Genomic DNA, 18,885 nt, shown 5'->3' with positions numbered 1-18,885 from the left:
TTATTATGGATGCTAAAATTTGAATTTAATAACGTTTTCAAATGTCATGAAATACTTCCCTTGGATTCTGGCCCTTTCTCCCCAATCATTTAAAAATGTAAAAACCGTTCTTAGGTTTTGACTCATACCAACACAGGTAGTAGACCGTAGTTTGCCGACTCCCAACAGGATAATAATGAAATATCCAGTATTTTTCAAGCGATAGTAATTGGGAAAGTGAAAACAAACTATAATCTCTTAATTTCATCTGTCTATTTACTACAGTAATAAAGGGGATCTGAGTTCTTACCACAAATTTGTTATGGCCTTTCAAAGTTGCCAAGATTTATGAATGTGCTTACATTCTCTAAACAAGAAAGGCTATATTCCTTGTTTAGAAAGGATTACAGTTCAAGAAAAGTGGAATAACACTGAGTTTTGATGTTGATTTATACCAAAGGATTTTCAACACAGGAATATGCAAAAATGAACTGTAATAATGGGATGTAATTAAACAAATTTTAAATATACATTTTTAATATTGTTTTTATATCAAGAAGGGAAAACAGAAGCAATCTTGAAATGACTGAGTCATATAGAGCAAATGGGCATATAAGCAGTGTAGGTAGGAAACTGGTTGAAGTCAGATATGATGAGATGGGAGGGATGAAGGCAGGGTTTAATTGTCCAAGACTTGTGAGATTCTTACTCATGAAAAGGCAATATATCTAATCGTCCTCCATTTTTTTTTCATTTTTTTATTATGAAAAATTTCAAACATAGAGACAGTCTTCAGCTTGCTTTTTATACTTTATAGTGGCTATCTTTCATTGTTCCAGTTTGGTGACATAGAGCTACCTCACTCTTTTTCAAGTCTGCATTATTCATTTTGTAGACATGATTTATTCAACAATTTTGAGTAGACATTTAAGGTTCTTTCCACATTTTATTAAATAAAGGCTGTGGAGAACATCCTTGCAAATATATCTTTAGATCGTCGTGCCATTATATTAGTAGGATCAATTCCTGGAAGTTTGCTGGGTTGGAAGGCATGGAAATTTAAAATTCTATTAGATTCTTCCAATTATCTTTCCCTAAGTGCCTGGCAAGGTGTCAGAGCCTTGGCACCGGGAAGTGGTCAACTCACAGGTTGGTAAAATGAATTTACCATACATACAAAGAGTATAGGTTTGAAAAAAGGAAAGTTTATTAGAGAGGAAGAACTGAAACTCCCTTTGCAAAATGATGACTGAGACAGTGAAAGAGCTCTAACTTAACCAACTCCATCTTGCTTCTAACCTCCAAGCTGTTTTTGTTCATTCCTGGGCGTAGGCCGAACTAACTTTGGGAGAAACTTAGTTTATAGTTTAAACAAAGAGGATAACAGCCCTTTCCCAAAGCAGACTTCCTTCTTACCTGAGGACTAGACTAACATTAGCCACAAGATTAGAATTTTTGGTTTAGGAATCATGCAGCTGGAGGCTACAAGATTCTGACCCTCCCTAAACTGCTCCTGTGATCAGTGCTTGAGGTATTTTGCAGACCCTGTACTTGATGGGTCAGCTGGCACTACCTAGATCAATAAACTGGCTCATCTTTTTTTTTTTTTTTTTTCCTTTTTGAGACGGAGTCTTGCTCTTGTCGCCCAGGCTGGAGTGTAAATGGCATGATCTCAGCTCACTGCAACCTCTACCTCCCAGGTTCAAGTGATTCTCCTGTCTCAGCCAAAATTTTGAGTAGCTGGGATTACAGGCACCTGCTACCACGCCTGGCTAATTTTATTTTTTTATTTTTATTTTTGTATTTTTAGTAGAGACAGGGTTTCACAATGTTGACCAGGCTTGTCTCCAATTCCCGACTTCCAGTGATCCACCCAGCTTGGCTGCCCAAAGTGGCTCATCTGATGTTGTGGCCCCTACCCAGGAACTGACTCAGTGCAGGAAGACTGTTTTGACTCTCTGTGATTTCATCCCTGACCAATCAGCACTCCTGGCTCACTGACTTCCCCCCACCCACCAAGTTATCTTTTAAAACTCTGCTCCCCCATGCTCAGGGAGTCTGATCTCCCACACTGCTGGTTCTGCGTGAATTACTCTTTCTCTATCACAATTCCCCTGTCTCAAAGAATTGACTCTGTCTAGGCAGGGGCAAGGTGAACCCCTTAGGCGGTAACAGAACACTGCAGAAGAGTGTAGTGGCGCGTCTCAGCAAGAGGACTGAGTGTGCTGCCATGGATTTTTCTTTTTTTCTTTTTTTTTTTTTTTGAGACCTGTCACCCAGGCTGGAGGCAGTGGCACGATCTCGGCTCACTGCAAGCTCCGCCTCCCGGGTTCACGCCATTCTCCTGCCTTAGCCTCCCGAGTAGCTGGGACTACAGGTGCCCGCCACCACACTCGGCTAATTTTTTTTTGCGTTTTTAGTAGAGACAGGGTTTCACCGTGTTCGCCAAGATGGTCTCGATCTCCTGACCTCGTGATCCGCCCGCCTCCACCTCCCAAAGTGCTAGAATTACAGGCGTGAGCCACCGCGCCCGGCGTTGGATTTTTCTTTAGAGGTATTTATGAACCTTAAGGCAGGAGCTTAGGATAGTAAAATGAGTTTTGGCACGGCATTTCAGAGATGTATGGAAATTTTAGTTACTTGTAAAAGTTGAAAGAGGCCTGGAACCAGACTTTTGATACTAGGAAAGTTTAATTACTTCTGAATTCCCAGAAAAGGAGTTTCACCTCGGTCTGGCCCATTTGGTGGTCACCAGGTAGTCTTTGTTCCCCTCGAAATTCCTCAGATAAGGAGCTTTTGTCTGTGGGGCCTATTCAGTGGTCAACAGGTGATTTTCCTTGCCTCAGTAAGGTTGCACCTATTTTGATCCACACCAGCATATCATGAAATACAGTAGTCCTCCCCTTATCCTCGGTTTCATTTCTTAAGGTTTCATTACTCTTGGCAACCACAATCTGAACATTTTAAGTGGAAAATATCAGAAATAATTCCTGAGTTTTAAATGGGCACCTAAACAATTCCTGTTTTAAATTGCACACTGCACCATTCTGATGAACATGATTAAATCTCATGCCATACCACTCCATCCCTCCCCAGGATTTGCATCATCCCTTTGCCCAGTATCCACACTGTATATACAACCTGCCTATTAGTCACTTAATAGCCTTCTTGGTTATCAGTTTTACTGCCTAAGTATCACAGTGCTTATATTCATGGAACCCTTATTTTACATGATAGTGGCTCCAAAGTGCAAGAGTACTAATGGTGGCAACTTGGATATACAAAAGAGAAGCCATAAAGTGCTTCTTTTAAGTGAAAGGTAAAAAGGTTCTTGACTTAATAAGGAAATTTTTTAAATGCTGAGTTTGCTAAGATCCATGGTCAGAACAAATCTTCTATCCCCGAAATTATAAAGGAAAAAAGAAATTTTTGCTAGTTTTGCTGTCACACTTCAAAATGAAAAAGTTGCAGCCACAGTGCACGTTAAGCACTTAGTTAAGATAGAAAAGTCATTAAAATTGTGGGTGGAAACATCACCAAAAAAAGTTCCTATTGACAGCAGTCGGGTTCAGTACTATCAGTGGTTTCAGACATCCAGGGATCTTGGAACGTATCTCCCAAGAATAAGAGGGAACTACTGTAGTCTGTTTTCCTACAGTGGTGCTATTGCTGATATTTTCATATTTTTAAAAATTTGCTAATATTTTTATTTATAATCCTTAATAATTCCATAGCAGATCTTGTTTTGCAGGTAATTTTTTTAACCTTTTGTCAGTAGATAGGCATTTACTTCATTTCCTATTGATACTTAGTTGCCTCTTTTTTCTGCTACACAGTATTACAATAATAACTTTCTGAAGACATGTCATATGCTGGTAGATTTTTGTGAAAAAGGTTTCTGGGTTGAAGGATATGGCATATTTCTAATTTGATGGATGTTGCCATATTGCTTTCTCAGTAGGCTGTTAACCTTTACACTTCCTTACAACAATGTATGATCCTGTCCCCTTCCCACTTGCCCAGCAAAGATACATATTATTTGTGTTATTTTTTCCAGCCAGTAAAGAGAAGTCTTAGTTACTTTTAATTATGTTTTCTCTTCCTTTAGTAATTTTGATTATGTTACTGTTTGCCATTCAGATTTGTTTTTCTGTGCATTTTCAATTCTATCCTTTGACCATTTTTCCTGTTGGATTGTTGATTTTATCAGTCTGCATACATTTACACACATGCATGTGTGCTTGCCCTATCCGTGTGTCCGTGCATGCAAACACACACACACACACACCCCTACCTGTCCTCATTAAGAAATCCACCCTGACCTCCAGATTCTAATTTGCTTTCTTGGGTTTTCTTACAATATTTTTTATTCCTTACATTTAAATATTTGTTTTTAAAAATATCATATAAAAGGAGAATCTTAATTTTTCTCCAGAGCAGTGCTGTCCAATAGAAATACAATGGAAGCGAGCCAGGTGCGGTGGCTCACATCTGTGATGCCAGCACTTTGGGAGGCCAAGGTAGGTTGATCACTTGAGGTCTGGGGTTTGAGACCAGCCTGGCCAACATGGCAAAACCCCATCTCTACTAAAAATACAAAAAAATTAGCCAGGCCTGGTGGCTTAAGCCTGTAATTCATTCCAGCTACTTGGGAGGCTGAGGCAGGAGAATCACTTGAACCCAGGAGGCAGAGGTTGCAGTAAGCCCAGATTGCGCGACTGTACTCCAACCTTGGTGACAGCGAGACTGTCTCAGAAAAGGAAATATAATGCAAGCTGCTTATGTGATTTTAGGTTTTTGATTATAGCTGTGTTTAAAAAGGTAAAGAAAAACAGGTAAAATTAACTTTAATAATATATTTTATTTTACCAAGCTAACCCATTATATTTAAAATATTATCATTTTAACATGTAATCAATTTTAAACAATTACAAATATTTTATGTTCTTTTGTATACTAAGTCTTTGAAACCTAGTGTATATGTTATACTTACATCACTGTGTCTATGGTTAAGTGCTATTTGTGGGGCTCAGAACTCATACTCAAAAATATGGTACTGTGGCATAGTGAACTGAAGAAACCCAAAGTTCTCTGGGATCTCCCCATCCCCTACCTCCTCTCTCAAATAAGTTGAAGTTTCTTTATCTGCCTGAGATCTACACCCACCAAGGGGAACTGTTGTTTTTTCTTGCCCTCCTTTGTAAGACTCAGAACGTACCCACACCTGAACAGACCCTTTCACTGTCAAAGAGAACTATTTACATGTTAATTTTTGTTCCCAGATCCATTCATTCTCCCTAGTGTCAGCTCACAGCAGCTCCTCCAAGCAGCGCAGAGTCCCCATTGCTTCACATTCTCTCAGTTCTTGGTGTTTTCGGACTTGAATTTTGGCCATTTTTACTGAGTATTTTCCATGATTACAAATAAGATAGTATATATTGTCCTATGTTTATAGGCCATTTGGTATTCTCTATTTGGTATTCTGAAACATCTGTTTTGCTCACATTTTTCCATTGAGTCATCAACCTTTTTCTTATGAAGGAGTTTTTTGTTTATTTTTTAGAAAAAAAATAACATTCATTTCTGACAGTTCCGGAGGCTGGGAAGTCCAAGGTCAAGGGGATGCATCTAGTCAGAGCCTCCTTACCCATGGGAACTCTGCAGAATCCTGAGGTGGTATGGGGCATCACATGGCAAAGGAGCAGAGCATGCTGGCTGAAGTCTCTTTTCCTCTTATAAAGCCACTGGTCTAACTCCCATGATAACCCATTAATCCGTGAACATCTCTTAAAGACCCCACCTGTCAATATTGCCACATTGAAGGTTAAGTTTCAACATGAGTTTTGGAAGGGACAGACATTCAAACCATTGCATTCTGCCTGTGGTCCCCCAAACCCATGTTCTTCTTACATACAACTACATTTATTTAATCCCCATGTCCACAAGGTCCTAACTTGTTTCAGCATCACCTCAGAAGTCCAAAGTTCCATCTGTGAAATCAAAACAAGTTATCTACTTCTAAGGTACAATGGCAGGATGGGCATAGGATACACATTCCCATTTGAAAAGGGAAAAGTAAGCCAAAAGAAAGGGTTAACAAGCCCCAAGCAAGTCCAAAGCCTAAGAGGACAGACATTAAATCTTAAAACTGGGAAATAATCACCCCTTGGCCGGGCGCGGTGGCTCAAGCCTGTAATCCCAGCACTTTGGGAGGCCGAGACGGGCGGATCACGAGGTCAGGAGATCGAGACCATCCTGGCTAACATGGTGAAACCCCGTCTCTACTAAAAATACAAAAAATAAGCCGGGCGAGGTGGCGGGCGCCTGTAGTCCCAGCTGCTCGGGAGGCTGAGGCAGGAGAATTGCGCGAACCCGGGAGGCGGAGCTTGCAGTGAGCAGAGAGCGGGCCACTGCACTCCAGCCTGGGTGACAGAGCGAGACTCCGTCTCAAAAAAAAAAAAAAAAAAAAAAAAAAAAATAATCACCCTTGACTCTGTATCCAGCATCCCCTGTACCTGGAGGCGTTCCTTTTTTTTTTTCCTTTTATAGAGACAGAGTCTTACTGTGTTGCCCAGGCTGGTGTCAAACCCCTGGCCTCAAGCACTCTTCTTACCTTGGCGTCCCAGAGCCCTGGGATTACAGGCATGAGCCACTACGCCTGGACTGGAGGGATTCTTTATACAGTCTGTAATACGGATTTGTGTCCCTTCCCAAATCTCCTGTCGAATTAAAATCCCCAATGTTGGAAGTGGGGCCTGGTGGGAGGTGATTGAATCTTGGGGGTGGATTTTCCCCTTGGTGCTGTTCTTGTGATAGTGAGTTCTTGTGAGATCTGGTTGCTTAAATGTATAGCACCTCCCCGCTCTCTCTCTCTGTCCTACTTCTGTCATTTAAGATGTGCCTGCTTTCTGTTCACCTTTGGCCATGATTGTAAATTTCCTGAGGACTCCTCAGAAGCAGAAGCTACTGTGCTTCCTGTATAGGTCATAGAACCGTGAGCCAATTAAACCTGTTTTCTTTATAAACTGAACTACCCAGTCTCAGGTATTTCTTTATAGCAGTGCGAAAACAGACACATACAGTCTGGATATAAGCTCTTTGTCCTTTGTATGTGAATCTGGATGTAGTAGTACAGTGCATTTAGTTTTGCTTCATAAGCATTTATTATGATTCCTGCATCTTCCTGTATATGCTTTACTTAAGTAAACAGATCTATGAAAATGTTCCTTAGAAGATTTTTTAAATCTTCCTTTCCCCAACGCATAACTACTATAATAAACAGCTACTTGCCTTAGAGACTGCTGCAGGTTTTACTATTTTACAACCTGGCCTTTAGTACTGACGTTAGGCAAACTCAATGTTGTTTAATAATGTCAAAGAAAATACTGAATGATCTCCTCATAATCACACCAGAGATTTTCCAATTTGTATTGATAGTAGGGAACTTCTGGTGATCTGGGCTAAGGAGTAAGAGTATGAAAATAGAATTTAGAATATTTTGCTTAGGAATAGAAGTCCAAATGGATAAGACAAAAAAAGGGACCAGAGACAAGACTATCAGAGAGGAAATGGATACTTAATGTGAATTGAAGGAATGTCTGAACTAGACTAAAAACCAAAACTACAAATGAGAAGTACAGGGAAACCAGGTGTAAGTGTGTGCTCAGCAGTAGCTAGAAGCTTGGTGTGGCTGTGACTGGGGTGCCTGAAAGGGCCTGGGCTTTGCAGAGGTGTGTTGGAAGGTGGCGGGCTAGGAGGTCCTCTCTTCCCTGCCTGCCTTCCGTCCTTCCATGAGGTAGTGCATGCATGGGGCTGGGGACTGGCAGACAGGTAAGGACTTTGTCTACTAGGAGAGAAGAGAGTGAATGGGAGGGTGGAAGTGGAACAGGAGGAGAAAATTACTTAGATATAAAAACCCTGAAAAGTAATATAGCTATATCATGATATACACGGTGCTCCATGCTGTAATTTTAAAAATAAGAGATTTTTGAAGTCAGACCATCAGAAGTTCAAGTCTAGAAGTTTAGTCCTTTACTAGTTATAACTTAATTCAATTTATTCTTGTTATAACTAGTAATTTACTAGTTATGTGACTTCAAACAAATTACCTTTTTAAACTTTTAAACAGTGTATAATACTAGTGTCATAAAAGTGATTTTCTGTAAAGCAATGGTTTAGTTAATGCCATATTTATAATATGAAAGTTATTTATAAAGAGCTTGATAATACTTTTTATGATTAAAAAAAAATCACTGTCACTCATATGATTAGTATATTTTATTTAGGCTAACTGCAGCATCCAAGATGCATGGTGATGAAATTACAATTGGATTATGTCTGTATTTCTTCTGGAAAACAGGACTTGAATGCAAAGGCAGCACCAAGCAAATCTAGAGTGAAGAGTCTCAACAAGTAGTTTAACAAGATAGTTTCAGGCCAGAGATGATGTGTTTAATGGAATTTCGAGAATACCCCATTATTTGAAGTTTTTCTATATTGTTGTACTGGAAATGTTTCACTGTATTCAGTCAACTGAGTGGGTACATGGAATTTTGATATTGCACCTGATTTTGTCCCATAGAACAATTTATTCCTCCAACACCTCACTCAAATTCAGGAATTTGCATGGGTAGTCATTCTGATGCATATCTCCAAGCTTGTATCTTCCTCCCACTGACAATGATTCGTTACAGTCTCTGACTATATCTACATGTGATGTGTAAGATGTCTGACAAAAGTCAGAGAAGCCCGTTGTTGAGTTTTGTCTCCAAATCTAAGGATCAGTACTTTTGCCACATTGGGCTGCTTCTGTTTGAAAAAAACAAGTGTCGGGGTGGGAGAGATTGCTGGTTATCTTCCAATACCTGCCTTCCTTTTCTTGCTGAATAAAAATTTTTAGCTGGGCACATGGCTGGATGAATACAAGTTACATTTTTCAGAATCTCATGCAACCAGGTATGGCCATGTGACTGGCCAGTGAGGGTGAGCAGAGATGGTGTGTGCAGCTTCTGGTTCATGCCCCTTGCTTTGTCCCACTGTTTGGAGTGCAGTGCAGGTATGGCGGTAAGCCCTCTCAGACCATGTGGTGGGCCCAGTTCCTTAGGGTAGTCATCTCCAGACTTTGCTGCATGTTAGAATTACCTGGGGAACTTTAAAAATCCCAGTTCCCAGGTCACACCATGTGTACCAATCAAATGAGAATGTCTCAGGGTGGAAGCCAGATATCATTGTTTTAAAAAATCAAGTGATTTCAGTGTGCAGCAGTTTGGGAACCACTGCCTTGGGAGTTCCAGAGCAGGAACACTGAGGAAGTCTATGTTGCTAACAGCATTTTAGTCCAGGACTACTTACAACAAGACCATCACATGTCAGAGAAACAGACTTCTACCTTGCCAAGCTAGACACTATTTCAGTGTCTCGTGGAGTGATCATCTCTAAATTCCTAAGAAGTCATAAGATTTAGTTTTCAGTAGGCCCATTGTGATACCATCTTTAGGATACAAGTTCTTCTTTTGATTTTGCTAAGTACTCCTTGGTAAAAATCAGTGGTGGATGGGGCAGCATTGTAAGTGCTTCGTGTTCCTAATTTGGTCTTAGTATCAAAAAGAGCCATCAGTTCCCGGTGCTCATCATTGGTCCCTTGGCCTTCTTTATTTCCCACTCTTTGCTAGTTAAATTTAGGGGCTCAATGGGTAGGTGATCCCGGTACTTGTGGCCACTTATGCAACACAGATTGATTTATTCTTGATAACTTAGTGCGCTTTCTCCATTTTGGTCAATGATGTGGGTGGTCATCCAGGTAGATATCCTGTCCTATTTACCAGTTGCGAGTTTCTCACTTCCTAATTGGTTTTCCTACCTTCAGTCTTGCCACCCTTTGATCCACTTGTACATTATGGAAAGAAGTAACTCTAAAACAAATAAGACACTGTAACTGCTGGTTAACAACCTTCATTAACAGCTTTTTGTCTCAAAGTCCAAACACAGGTCTTTCATCATTCAGATTTGAAGAGCCACCACTTTCCTTGCCATGGTGAGGACCAGTGTTACTATATTACATTCATTCCTGTTGAATGAGATGCAGCTTTAGATTTTTTTCACTGTACTGTATTCCAAGTTAGAGTTGGCTCAAAAGATGAAAGATGTCATGGTTTGGGTTTACCAAGAAGCAGACTGTGAGATAAGAATGTGAGTATAAATAGTTTATTTTAGAGGTGATTTTAAGAAATCTCCCAGTTACACTGTGGACATTTGTATCTCAATCCCACTGAAAAACTCAACACTGGAATAGTTCTCAGTTATACCATCCAAGTGGGGAAGAAGCTGGAGCATTTATTTGCCAACTGCCATTTTGCCATTGGTTGAGTGCTGCTTTCAGGGATATTAAGCTTTCCTTTGGTGCAAATTAAGCATCCCAGTCAGCCAGAAAAAAGTTTACTGAAAGAGCAGTTAGTAGCCTTCACACAGAGGTAAATGCCTGAGGCAGGGCTAGCTCCATGGGCATATACCTGTGGAGTTGGTTTACTGGTCTACTGCTATCCTCTTGAAATTCTTGAACAAGGGACCCCACGTTTTTGTTTTGCACAGGGATTCACAAATTCTGTAGCTAGATCTTGGTCTAAGGGAATATAAATGGTAGCTTCTGTTACAAAACCTATTTAAGCAGTAGCTTCTGTTACAAAACCTATTTGTCATTCCTGTGAATTTCTAAGCAGGGACCATTTTTATGCCTGCTGTCTGGTACTATGCTTGCCACTGAATATACTCAGTGAATGTTTGTTTTAAATGATTAAATTTTCTTTCCTACTTTAATTTTTTTCACAGGCACAGTGAAAAACCCGAGGACCCTTACCTCAAGTGTCCTTTGCTCCCAGCTACTGATACTGGATTCCACTCATGATTCTCCCTTTCTTAGTGCATTCATGATATGGACGTCAGTGTCTGAGCTGGAGGAGGACAAAGGCAGAGGTCCTGTGAATTCTGTGCTGTATTGGTTTAAGGGATTTGGAATTGCACTTGTTCCAGAGGTATGTTAGAGGCAGGAAGAAATCACATAGTGGGTATCTTGTAGGCAGGAAGAGTACTTACAAGGACTTGAAGACTATGTTAAAGGTTCTTGTGTTAGTTATCTGTTGCCCTGTTTTTCTCCAAAGATTAACGGTTGAAAACAATAGACTTTGCGTCTATTGTTTTGCGTGGTTACAGTTTGCGTGGTTAGGAATCTGGAAATGGCATAGCTGAGTGGCTCTGGCTCAGAGTCTAATGTGGTTCCAGTCGATATCAGCTGGGGCTGCAGTTCTGAAAGTGTGAGCAGGGCTGGAGGATCCTCTTCCAAGGTGGTTCACTCATGTGCCTGGCAGTGTGCTGGGTGTACCTGAGGCAGAAGGTGTGTTTCCTGTCACATAAATCTCCTTTTAGAGTGTCTTCATGGCATGGCTGCTAGCATCCTCCAGAGCAAGTGATTTAAGAGCGAGAGCAGGGAGAAAGCTACAGTGTTTTTAATGACCTAATTCATATCTATCACTTCTGTTTGTTAGAAGCAAGTCATCGAGCACTGACCACACTCAAAGGGAGGGGAATTAGGCTCTGCCTTTTCAAAGGAAGCATATCAAAGAACGTGTAGACGTATATACAAAAACCACAAGGTTTTTAAAGAGTGTCATATTATAGAGCCTTCAGAAGTAAATTCTCATGCCCTTTACTTTACCTGTGAAGTTGCTAATCTGATACTAATTGTTCATTCTCCTGCTGTTCTGCTCAGTGTCCCTTCCCGTGTGTTGATACAATAACTAGGGTTTATAACCATCCTCTGAGAAGATAAAAAAGTTGGGCACATAGAAGGAAAATAGATGTACTGTGGAGTGGTGGTGGTATACATTCATTTCCTAGGGCTGCTTTAACAAGCTACCAAAAACTGGGTGGTTTAAAACAACAGAAATGTATTCTCTCAAAATTCTGGAGGCCAGAAGTCTGAAATCCAAGTGTCAGCCAGGTTGGTTCCCCCTGGAGGGTCTGAGGGAGCATCTGTTTCATGCCTCTCTCCCAGCTTTTGGCATTTGCCGGCAATCTTTGGCATTCTTTGGCTTGTAGACTCATCACTCCAATCTCTCCCTCCATCTCTATGGGTGTGTCTCTCTGCATCCAAGTTTCCCTCTTACAGGGAAACTAGTTGTTGAATTAAGGGTCCACCTTTAATTCAGTATGACCTCATCTTAACTTGATTGTATCTTCAAAGACCCTATTTCCAAATAAGATTACATTCTGAGGTTCTGGGTGGACCTGAGTTTGGGGGACACTGTTCAAACCAGTACAGGGTATAGATATTAAAATTCATGGGTGTCTCTAGATACTCTTCACCAGAGAAGAGACTTTCTGTGACACTACAATAGCCACATGTCCCTGATGCAGGCATGGAGTTGGGCATGAACTAGTCAGATTATAGGACTGTGGCTGCTACTAGCTCATGTGTACATACCTAATTATAGGAAACTAAGAAAATTAGTATTAAGTACAAGAGGCTGAAAATGGTAATAGCGTGAAGATTATTCCTCAGACCACTTTTCTGTGCCGTTATTGTCAAGTGGTCCTGGGAAATGGACTTTATCAAGTCTGACTCTTACGTTACCACCTTGCTTGAGTGCTCAGTGCCATGAGATCGTCCCAGAGGTGATCCCTTGCATACCCTGGTCTATAGGCAAAGCCTTGTTTTCAAATCACACAAGTAAAAGATGTGCTCCACTAAGTGACATTTCAGTGGAAGAATCAGGATATGGATAGAGGAAGCACTTTTACCTCTTGACTGGTGTTTCATAGACTAGGAAATTATGGAACTTGATTTCCCTGTTTTTCAAACTGGCTCTATTTCTTTAGGAAGGGACCAAAAGGAGCTGCCCCTAGTATAGTGAGCAAATAGGTTTTCTATAAATATTAAATTAAGCAATTTTTTTCTCATAGGGATAGCTGTTGGCATAATAGTAGCTAATGATTATCTATAATGACTTGTCTCATTTGACTTCCACAACATCAGTATATGATAGGTTTCGTTACCCTGTATCTCTCCCCACCATTGCCATCCATCAAAACTAAATTATTGATGGTTTCCTAAATCTAATGCCCTTTTGCACCGCTTGATGCTTTTACTTTCTTCTTCCTGGACTTCCCTTTGCTTATATTGTGAAGCCCTCCTAATCTTGCTCTAAACGTCAGGTTGTTAATGTTTTTCTCTATACTACTTTTATATGTTTAACTAGTATTGTTGGATTATTGATATTTTCATGTCTGAACTGTGCTACACTGGAGAGCTACTTCAGCATGGAGATTGATTTTGTTTTTCATTCCCTAACAGTGCCTAACACATGGGGTGGGGGTGGGGGCTCAGTTCAAAGAAGGAACCCAGCATGATTGAGTAATTTGCCAAAGGTCACACATCTGGTGTGTGGCAGAGCTAGAAGAATCATCCAGATCTGTAGCCACTCACCAACTATAAATTAACAAAAACCGTCCAAGGACTAATCCTGGGTCAACAGCTCTTGTGTTACTCTACCTTGGTGAGATATTTTACCTTTGTGAAATTTTCTTTATCATTTGTAAGGCTATTTCTAGATCCATGAACTGCAAGGTCTGTTTTTATGCATTTTTCCCTAAGGAATTTGAAAAAGTCTCAATATTCTATTCTGCATATTCTTTTAAAAATCAATGTCTGAAGAGGGAAGTTGGCTGTGTAATGTAGGTGTAGAGAATGTCCTTCTCTGGCTTAGAGTATTAGGAAGTCGGACTAGGCATTCTGTAGGGCCCAGGGGTCCTCTTGACTGTTGTAGCCTGAGTCTTCATACCTCCCCTGAACACTCTCCATTGATGACTGTATGGCCCTTTATTCGTTCTTTCCCTCATCAGCATGTTGAGATGTCACATTTCCTCAGCAGTCTTGCTGGTGTGAGTGTCCTGCTTTGGGCTGGGGGCGCTTTTTTTTTTCCCCCTGCTGTCCAAGGTCCTGAAGACGTGTTTCTGTGTTTCCTGAAAGTTTCTCAGTTTCCCAAATGCAAGTTTGAGATTTTGTTTTTGAAGAAATTAAAGAGATGATAGGTGACCTGCTAATGACTTATTGGAAGTCATAGGAGAATGGAAGGAACTACCCAGGTGATGGTGATAGAGTTTGATTTGATTTGATTTGATTTTTAGACAGAGCCTTGTTCTGTTGCCCAGACTGGAATGCAGTGGTGCAGTGGCGAATTCTCGGCTCACTGCAACCTCCGCCGCCTCCCACGTTCAAGTGATTCTCATGCCTCAGCCTCCCAAGTAGCTAGGACTATAGGTATGCACCACCATGCCCAGCTAATGTTTTGTATTTGTATTTGTATGGGGTTTTGCCATGTTGCCTGGGTTGGTCTCGAACTCCTGAGTTCAGGCAATCTGTCTGCCTCAGCCTCCCAAAGTGCTAGGATTACAGGCATGAGCCACCACACCTGGCCCAGATTTTCTATTCTTTTGTATTTCTCTCTCTTCTAGTCCCTTTCCTTTGGCTTTTTTTTTTTTTTTCAGACGGAGTCTTACTCTGTCACCAGGCTATAGTGCAGTGGCATGATCTCAGCTCACTGCATCCTCCACGTCCTAGGTTCAAGTGATTCTCCTGCCTCTGCCTCCCAGTAACTGGGACTACAGGCACATGCCACCATGCCCAGCTAATTTTAGTATTTTTAGTAGAGCTAGGGTTTCACCATGTTGGCCAGGATGGTTTCAATCTCTTGACCACGTGATCTGCCTGCCTCGGCCTCCCAAAGTGCTGGGATTACAAGCGTGAGCCACCTTGCCCTGCCTCCTGTGGCTGTCTTATTGAGTCATTTATCTCTGCTTTGCTTGTTGCTCTGGTCTCAGTCTTGTGATTTACTCCTAGAGGTGCTGGCAAGCCTGAGCTAAGATTTAGGAATAATGGTGTTGGGATAGGAGAAGGATAAGATAGGGACCAGCAGTTGATGAAAAGGAAGGGTGGACATATTCATCATAGGGGTTTCAGGAACTCCATTATCTTACACTCAGCCCCTTTGTTATCTCTGTGATCAACACGGTGTTGTCATCAATCAGCCCCCAGATTCACTTCAGTAAATCTGTAAAGAATAACCATGTCCTCCTCATCCCACGAATTCTCGTGCTTAGAAAGCCACCTGAAAGTGATAGCCCTTAAAGTCCTCAGTCTGCCCCTTTAGAGCACCACAGAAAGATCCGTGAATGGAGATCCTGACCCTTCAGTTATGGAACTACTGGGAAGAGATATTTGGAGATTACATGGAGGGCTAGTAACATCACTTTCTTTTCCCTTTATCCTCATTTTTTTCCCTTAAGAAAAACACACACACACACACAGCAATTTCTTTGCTATTTGCTGTTGGTATCCAGTATGCCAGTGCTTTGTTAATGAATGAGATATGTTTTCCCTTCCTGTATGCCTATTTTAATTGTCAATTTCTGATATCTCTAAACATGTCTTTGTTGTCCCCTCCCTGCATTTCCACTTCCACTGTCCTGTTTCAGTTCTGGACTATAACAATTGCCTCCCTACCTTTATCTGAGCATTTGGTCTCACTCCCTTGTCACACTGCCAGTCTTTGGCCTCCTCAGTGATATTCTAACAAAAAACTCTGACTGTAGTATTCCCCTACTCATCTTTAATGATTCCCCTTCACCTTTTGAGTAAAATCTAAATCTCTTTGGAAAGGCGTTTGAGGTTCCTCATGGTCTTGTCCATTGGACTGGACTAAGGTTATAGATTAGAGACTTGTGAGGAAGAAAAACCAGTTCTAGAGAAATAAAGGTATGGGATCTTTGCGCACTTACAAATGCAGAAAGAGAAGGTTTAAAACCATCTTTCTAGAATCTGCCCTTTGGCTGGTGAAAAGAGCAAAGTTGATCCTTCTGTTTTGTTGACCTGAGACAGCACCTTCTTCAGAAACCCAGAACTTTACAAACTCCTCATGGAAATTACCCTATATCTCTGCAATAGAGGAAGGGCGTGGAGCATTGAAGATACCCATTAAGAGTTCACTTTCCAAATATTGAAAGAGTTCCTAAGAAACAAGTTTTATTAAGGTTCTGTGTTAGACATTGTGCTAGTTCCCATGGATATAGGGTAATCAAGACCAACATGATCTCTTGTTATAGGAAGCTGAGCCCATATCTGGGAAGACAGACAAATGATTCCAAAATATTTCTCTAGGAAAACAGCCTATTCCACACCAACTATAGTTTTGATCATAACTCTTTTAAAGTTGGATATTTTCATATTCCTCTTTTTTCTTAAAATCATAAATCTCTCTCCATTTCCTTCTCTTTTGCTTTCAAATCAGCATTTTTAAAAGTCATTTCTTGGCCAGGCACGATGGCTGATGTCTGTAATCCCAGCACTTTGGGAAGCCAAGGCGGGTGGATCACCTGAGGTCAGGAGTTTGATACCAGCCTGGCCAATTGGCAAAACCCCCATCTCTACTAAAAATACAAAAATTAGCTGGTGCGGTGGTGTATGCCAGTAGTCCCAGCTACTCAGGAGGCTGAGGCAGGAGACTTGCTTGAACCTGAGAGGCAGAGATTGCAGTGAGCTGAGATTGCACTGCTGCACTCCAGCCTAAGCAATAGAGCTAGACTCCATTAAAAAAAAAAAAAAAAAAAAAAAAAAAAGCCAGGCCGGGTGTGGTAGCTTACGCCTGTAATCCCAGCACTTTGGGAGGCTGAGGCGGGCAGATCATGAGGTCAGGAGATCAAGACCATGCTAACCAACATGACAAAACCCTATCACTACTAAAAATACAAAAATTAGCCAGGCATGGTGGCGCGTGCCTGTAATCCCAGCTACTCCGGAGGCTGAGGCAGGAGACTTGAACCAGGGAGTCGGGGGTTGCAATGAACTGAGATCACGCCACTGCACTCCAGCCTGGCGACAGAGCGAGACTCCGAATTAAAAAAAAAAAAAAAGAAGCCATTTCTTGATCCTGTTTACCTGTGTAACACCATCTTCTCTTTTGCTGCAGTGAAGTTGTCTGTGTTTGTCTTCATTTCCTCAATTCTCATCATTCTTGAACTTCTGTAGTCCTCCTTTCTTTTACTACTCAATTTACACTATCCCCATGGTCATCAGAGGTTTTTCCCTTGGTCTCCTTTATGGCACCTGACACCACTCAAGCTACTACTTCCTCACGTCTACATTTGCTCTCTTTCGTCCCAGAAAATTACTGGATATGGTCTAGGATATAATTGCTCCCCTTGTCCCCACATATACCACACACACCTTGCCTCTTCTACAAACCTATCCAGAATCTTCTTAATTCCCCTCACATTCCCAAAATGAGCTGAGCAGTCTTTGAAGTAAAAATTAAGCTATAGTTAAGTTTTACCTCCATTTCACTTGTGCGTTTTGCTCCTTTTTTTTTTTTTTTTTTTTTGACCTCTTTCAAATGATCTTTGGGCTTCGAGTACCATGATCTACCCAGATTTGCATTCCCTGGGCTGTGTTCTAGTTCTGGTCATGTCAGCTTTTCCCTTCTGATGAATCCTTGTAATTACTTGAGACTCATTCTGTCAGGCAATATCCACAGTGAAGAAGCCAGTGTGCATTGTGGCAAAGCCCAGGAAGACCTAGGTGTGGATTTTTGCTTTACCATTTCCTGCCTGTGTGACTTATGCCATGGGGCTTCACTGGTGTGGGCACCAGTTTCTCATCTCTTAGCTGATATCATTTTGTTGGGAGGATTACATAGAGTAATATGTATAATATATCTGATAACTAAGCAGTTTCAGTTAGTGGTAGTTGTTTTTATTTGACATAGTCTTGGTAAGTATTAATTTCTTCCTAAGCCCAGGGTATTTGTATTTTGACAACAAATAAGTTTTAAAGAAATCAATCTATACATATTATGGAAATTTGGACCCCTATTTCCTAGTTGAGGAAAGGTATCTGGCACCCATCACCACATAGGAGCCCCTGGGCTCCAGGACACCAGGGAAAAGAGGTTAAGTAGGTCCCACGTCTCTGACATGATACCCAGTGATTCAGTCAGGGTACAATTGGGAAAACAGAACCCATACCACAGGGACTGGTTACAAAAGTCTTGAATAGCTAAATGCAAAACAGGATGGTTAGGTTGCATTATGTTGACAACAGTGACTCAGGTGGGCAGGCCCTACCTCCTTGAGGTGTTATCTGTGGACAGATTTTTGTGTGATTGTGGCTCAACCCTGGATTTCTTTCTTCATGTGCCTGTTCTTAATGGGCCCAGGAGAGGTAATTCAAGGGAGCAAGGGACCTGTAGAATGATCATGTCCTCTTATTTCTAGCCATAAGGTTATGAATCGTGTATCTCGGGGGTCTGATTCTAAAGGAAATAAGTGTCTGCCATAGCAGGAGAATGGAAGGCAGACAGCTGTTCCTATTACTAGAGTTTTAGCAGCCCTCGTAACTCAGCTAGCCCAGACTAGGATCTCAATATCTCACTTATTTCTTTACATCTGTCTGATGAACAGTATAAGAAAACAAATGATCACTTAGAGGATTCTGTTTGGTAGTTAAAACCGTATTAAAATAGGGTAGAAATTAAGCCTCCTTGATGGTGAAGAGATTGGGAACCACCACTCCAGTGTTAGAAAATACCAAATGACAGAAGGTGGGCTATATTAAGTGGGAATTCCCAAACCCCACCCCCTGGAAGGAATGCTTGGTGACAAGCCTTAGAGGAGAGAGACGCTTGTCTAGCGCATTGTCTGTGTGCCCAGAAAGAGATGTGCACACCTTGAGACACTGAGAGAAGACCCTAGCGAGGAGAAGCCCCAGGCCAGCTTGTCAGCACAGGGCATTGGAGGCCCCCAACCAGCTCCAAGTTCTGAACAGCACACAAAGGCGTGTACTGCTTCTTCAAAGGCATGTAC

General features: G+C 41.4%; 1 long non-coding RNA gene across 4 annotated transcripts in view; it reads left to right on the top strand.

Annotated features, from left to right (window-relative positions):
* The window catches only part of LOC119626727 (uncharacterized), a 37,178-nt gene that overhangs the window by 2,655 nt on the left and 15,638 nt on the right, over positions 1 to 18,885 (top strand). The window contains exon 1 of one of the 4 annotated variants that reach the window (XR_005242870.2): positions 2,419 to 2,533. The exons of 2 other annotated variants lie outside the window; for them this stretch is intronic. This is a non-coding gene — a long non-coding RNA (uncharacterized lncRNA). Of the gene's footprint in view, positions 1 to 2,418; positions 2,534 to 10,832; positions 11,007 to 18,885 lie in introns of those variants that run through there. One more of the 4 variants, XR_012089087.1, reaches the window with a different exon arrangement.

This window comes from Chlorocebus sabaeus, chromosome 17 (genome assembly GCF_047675955.1).
Source record: "Chlorocebus sabaeus isolate Y175 chromosome 17, mChlSab1.0.hap1, whole genome shotgun sequence".
NCBI lineage: Eukaryota > Metazoa > Chordata > Mammalia > Primates > Cercopithecidae > Chlorocebus > Chlorocebus sabaeus.
The sequence above is the reverse complement of the archived record's forward strand: the minus strand, read 5'-3'. Positions and strand labels throughout refer to the sequence as shown.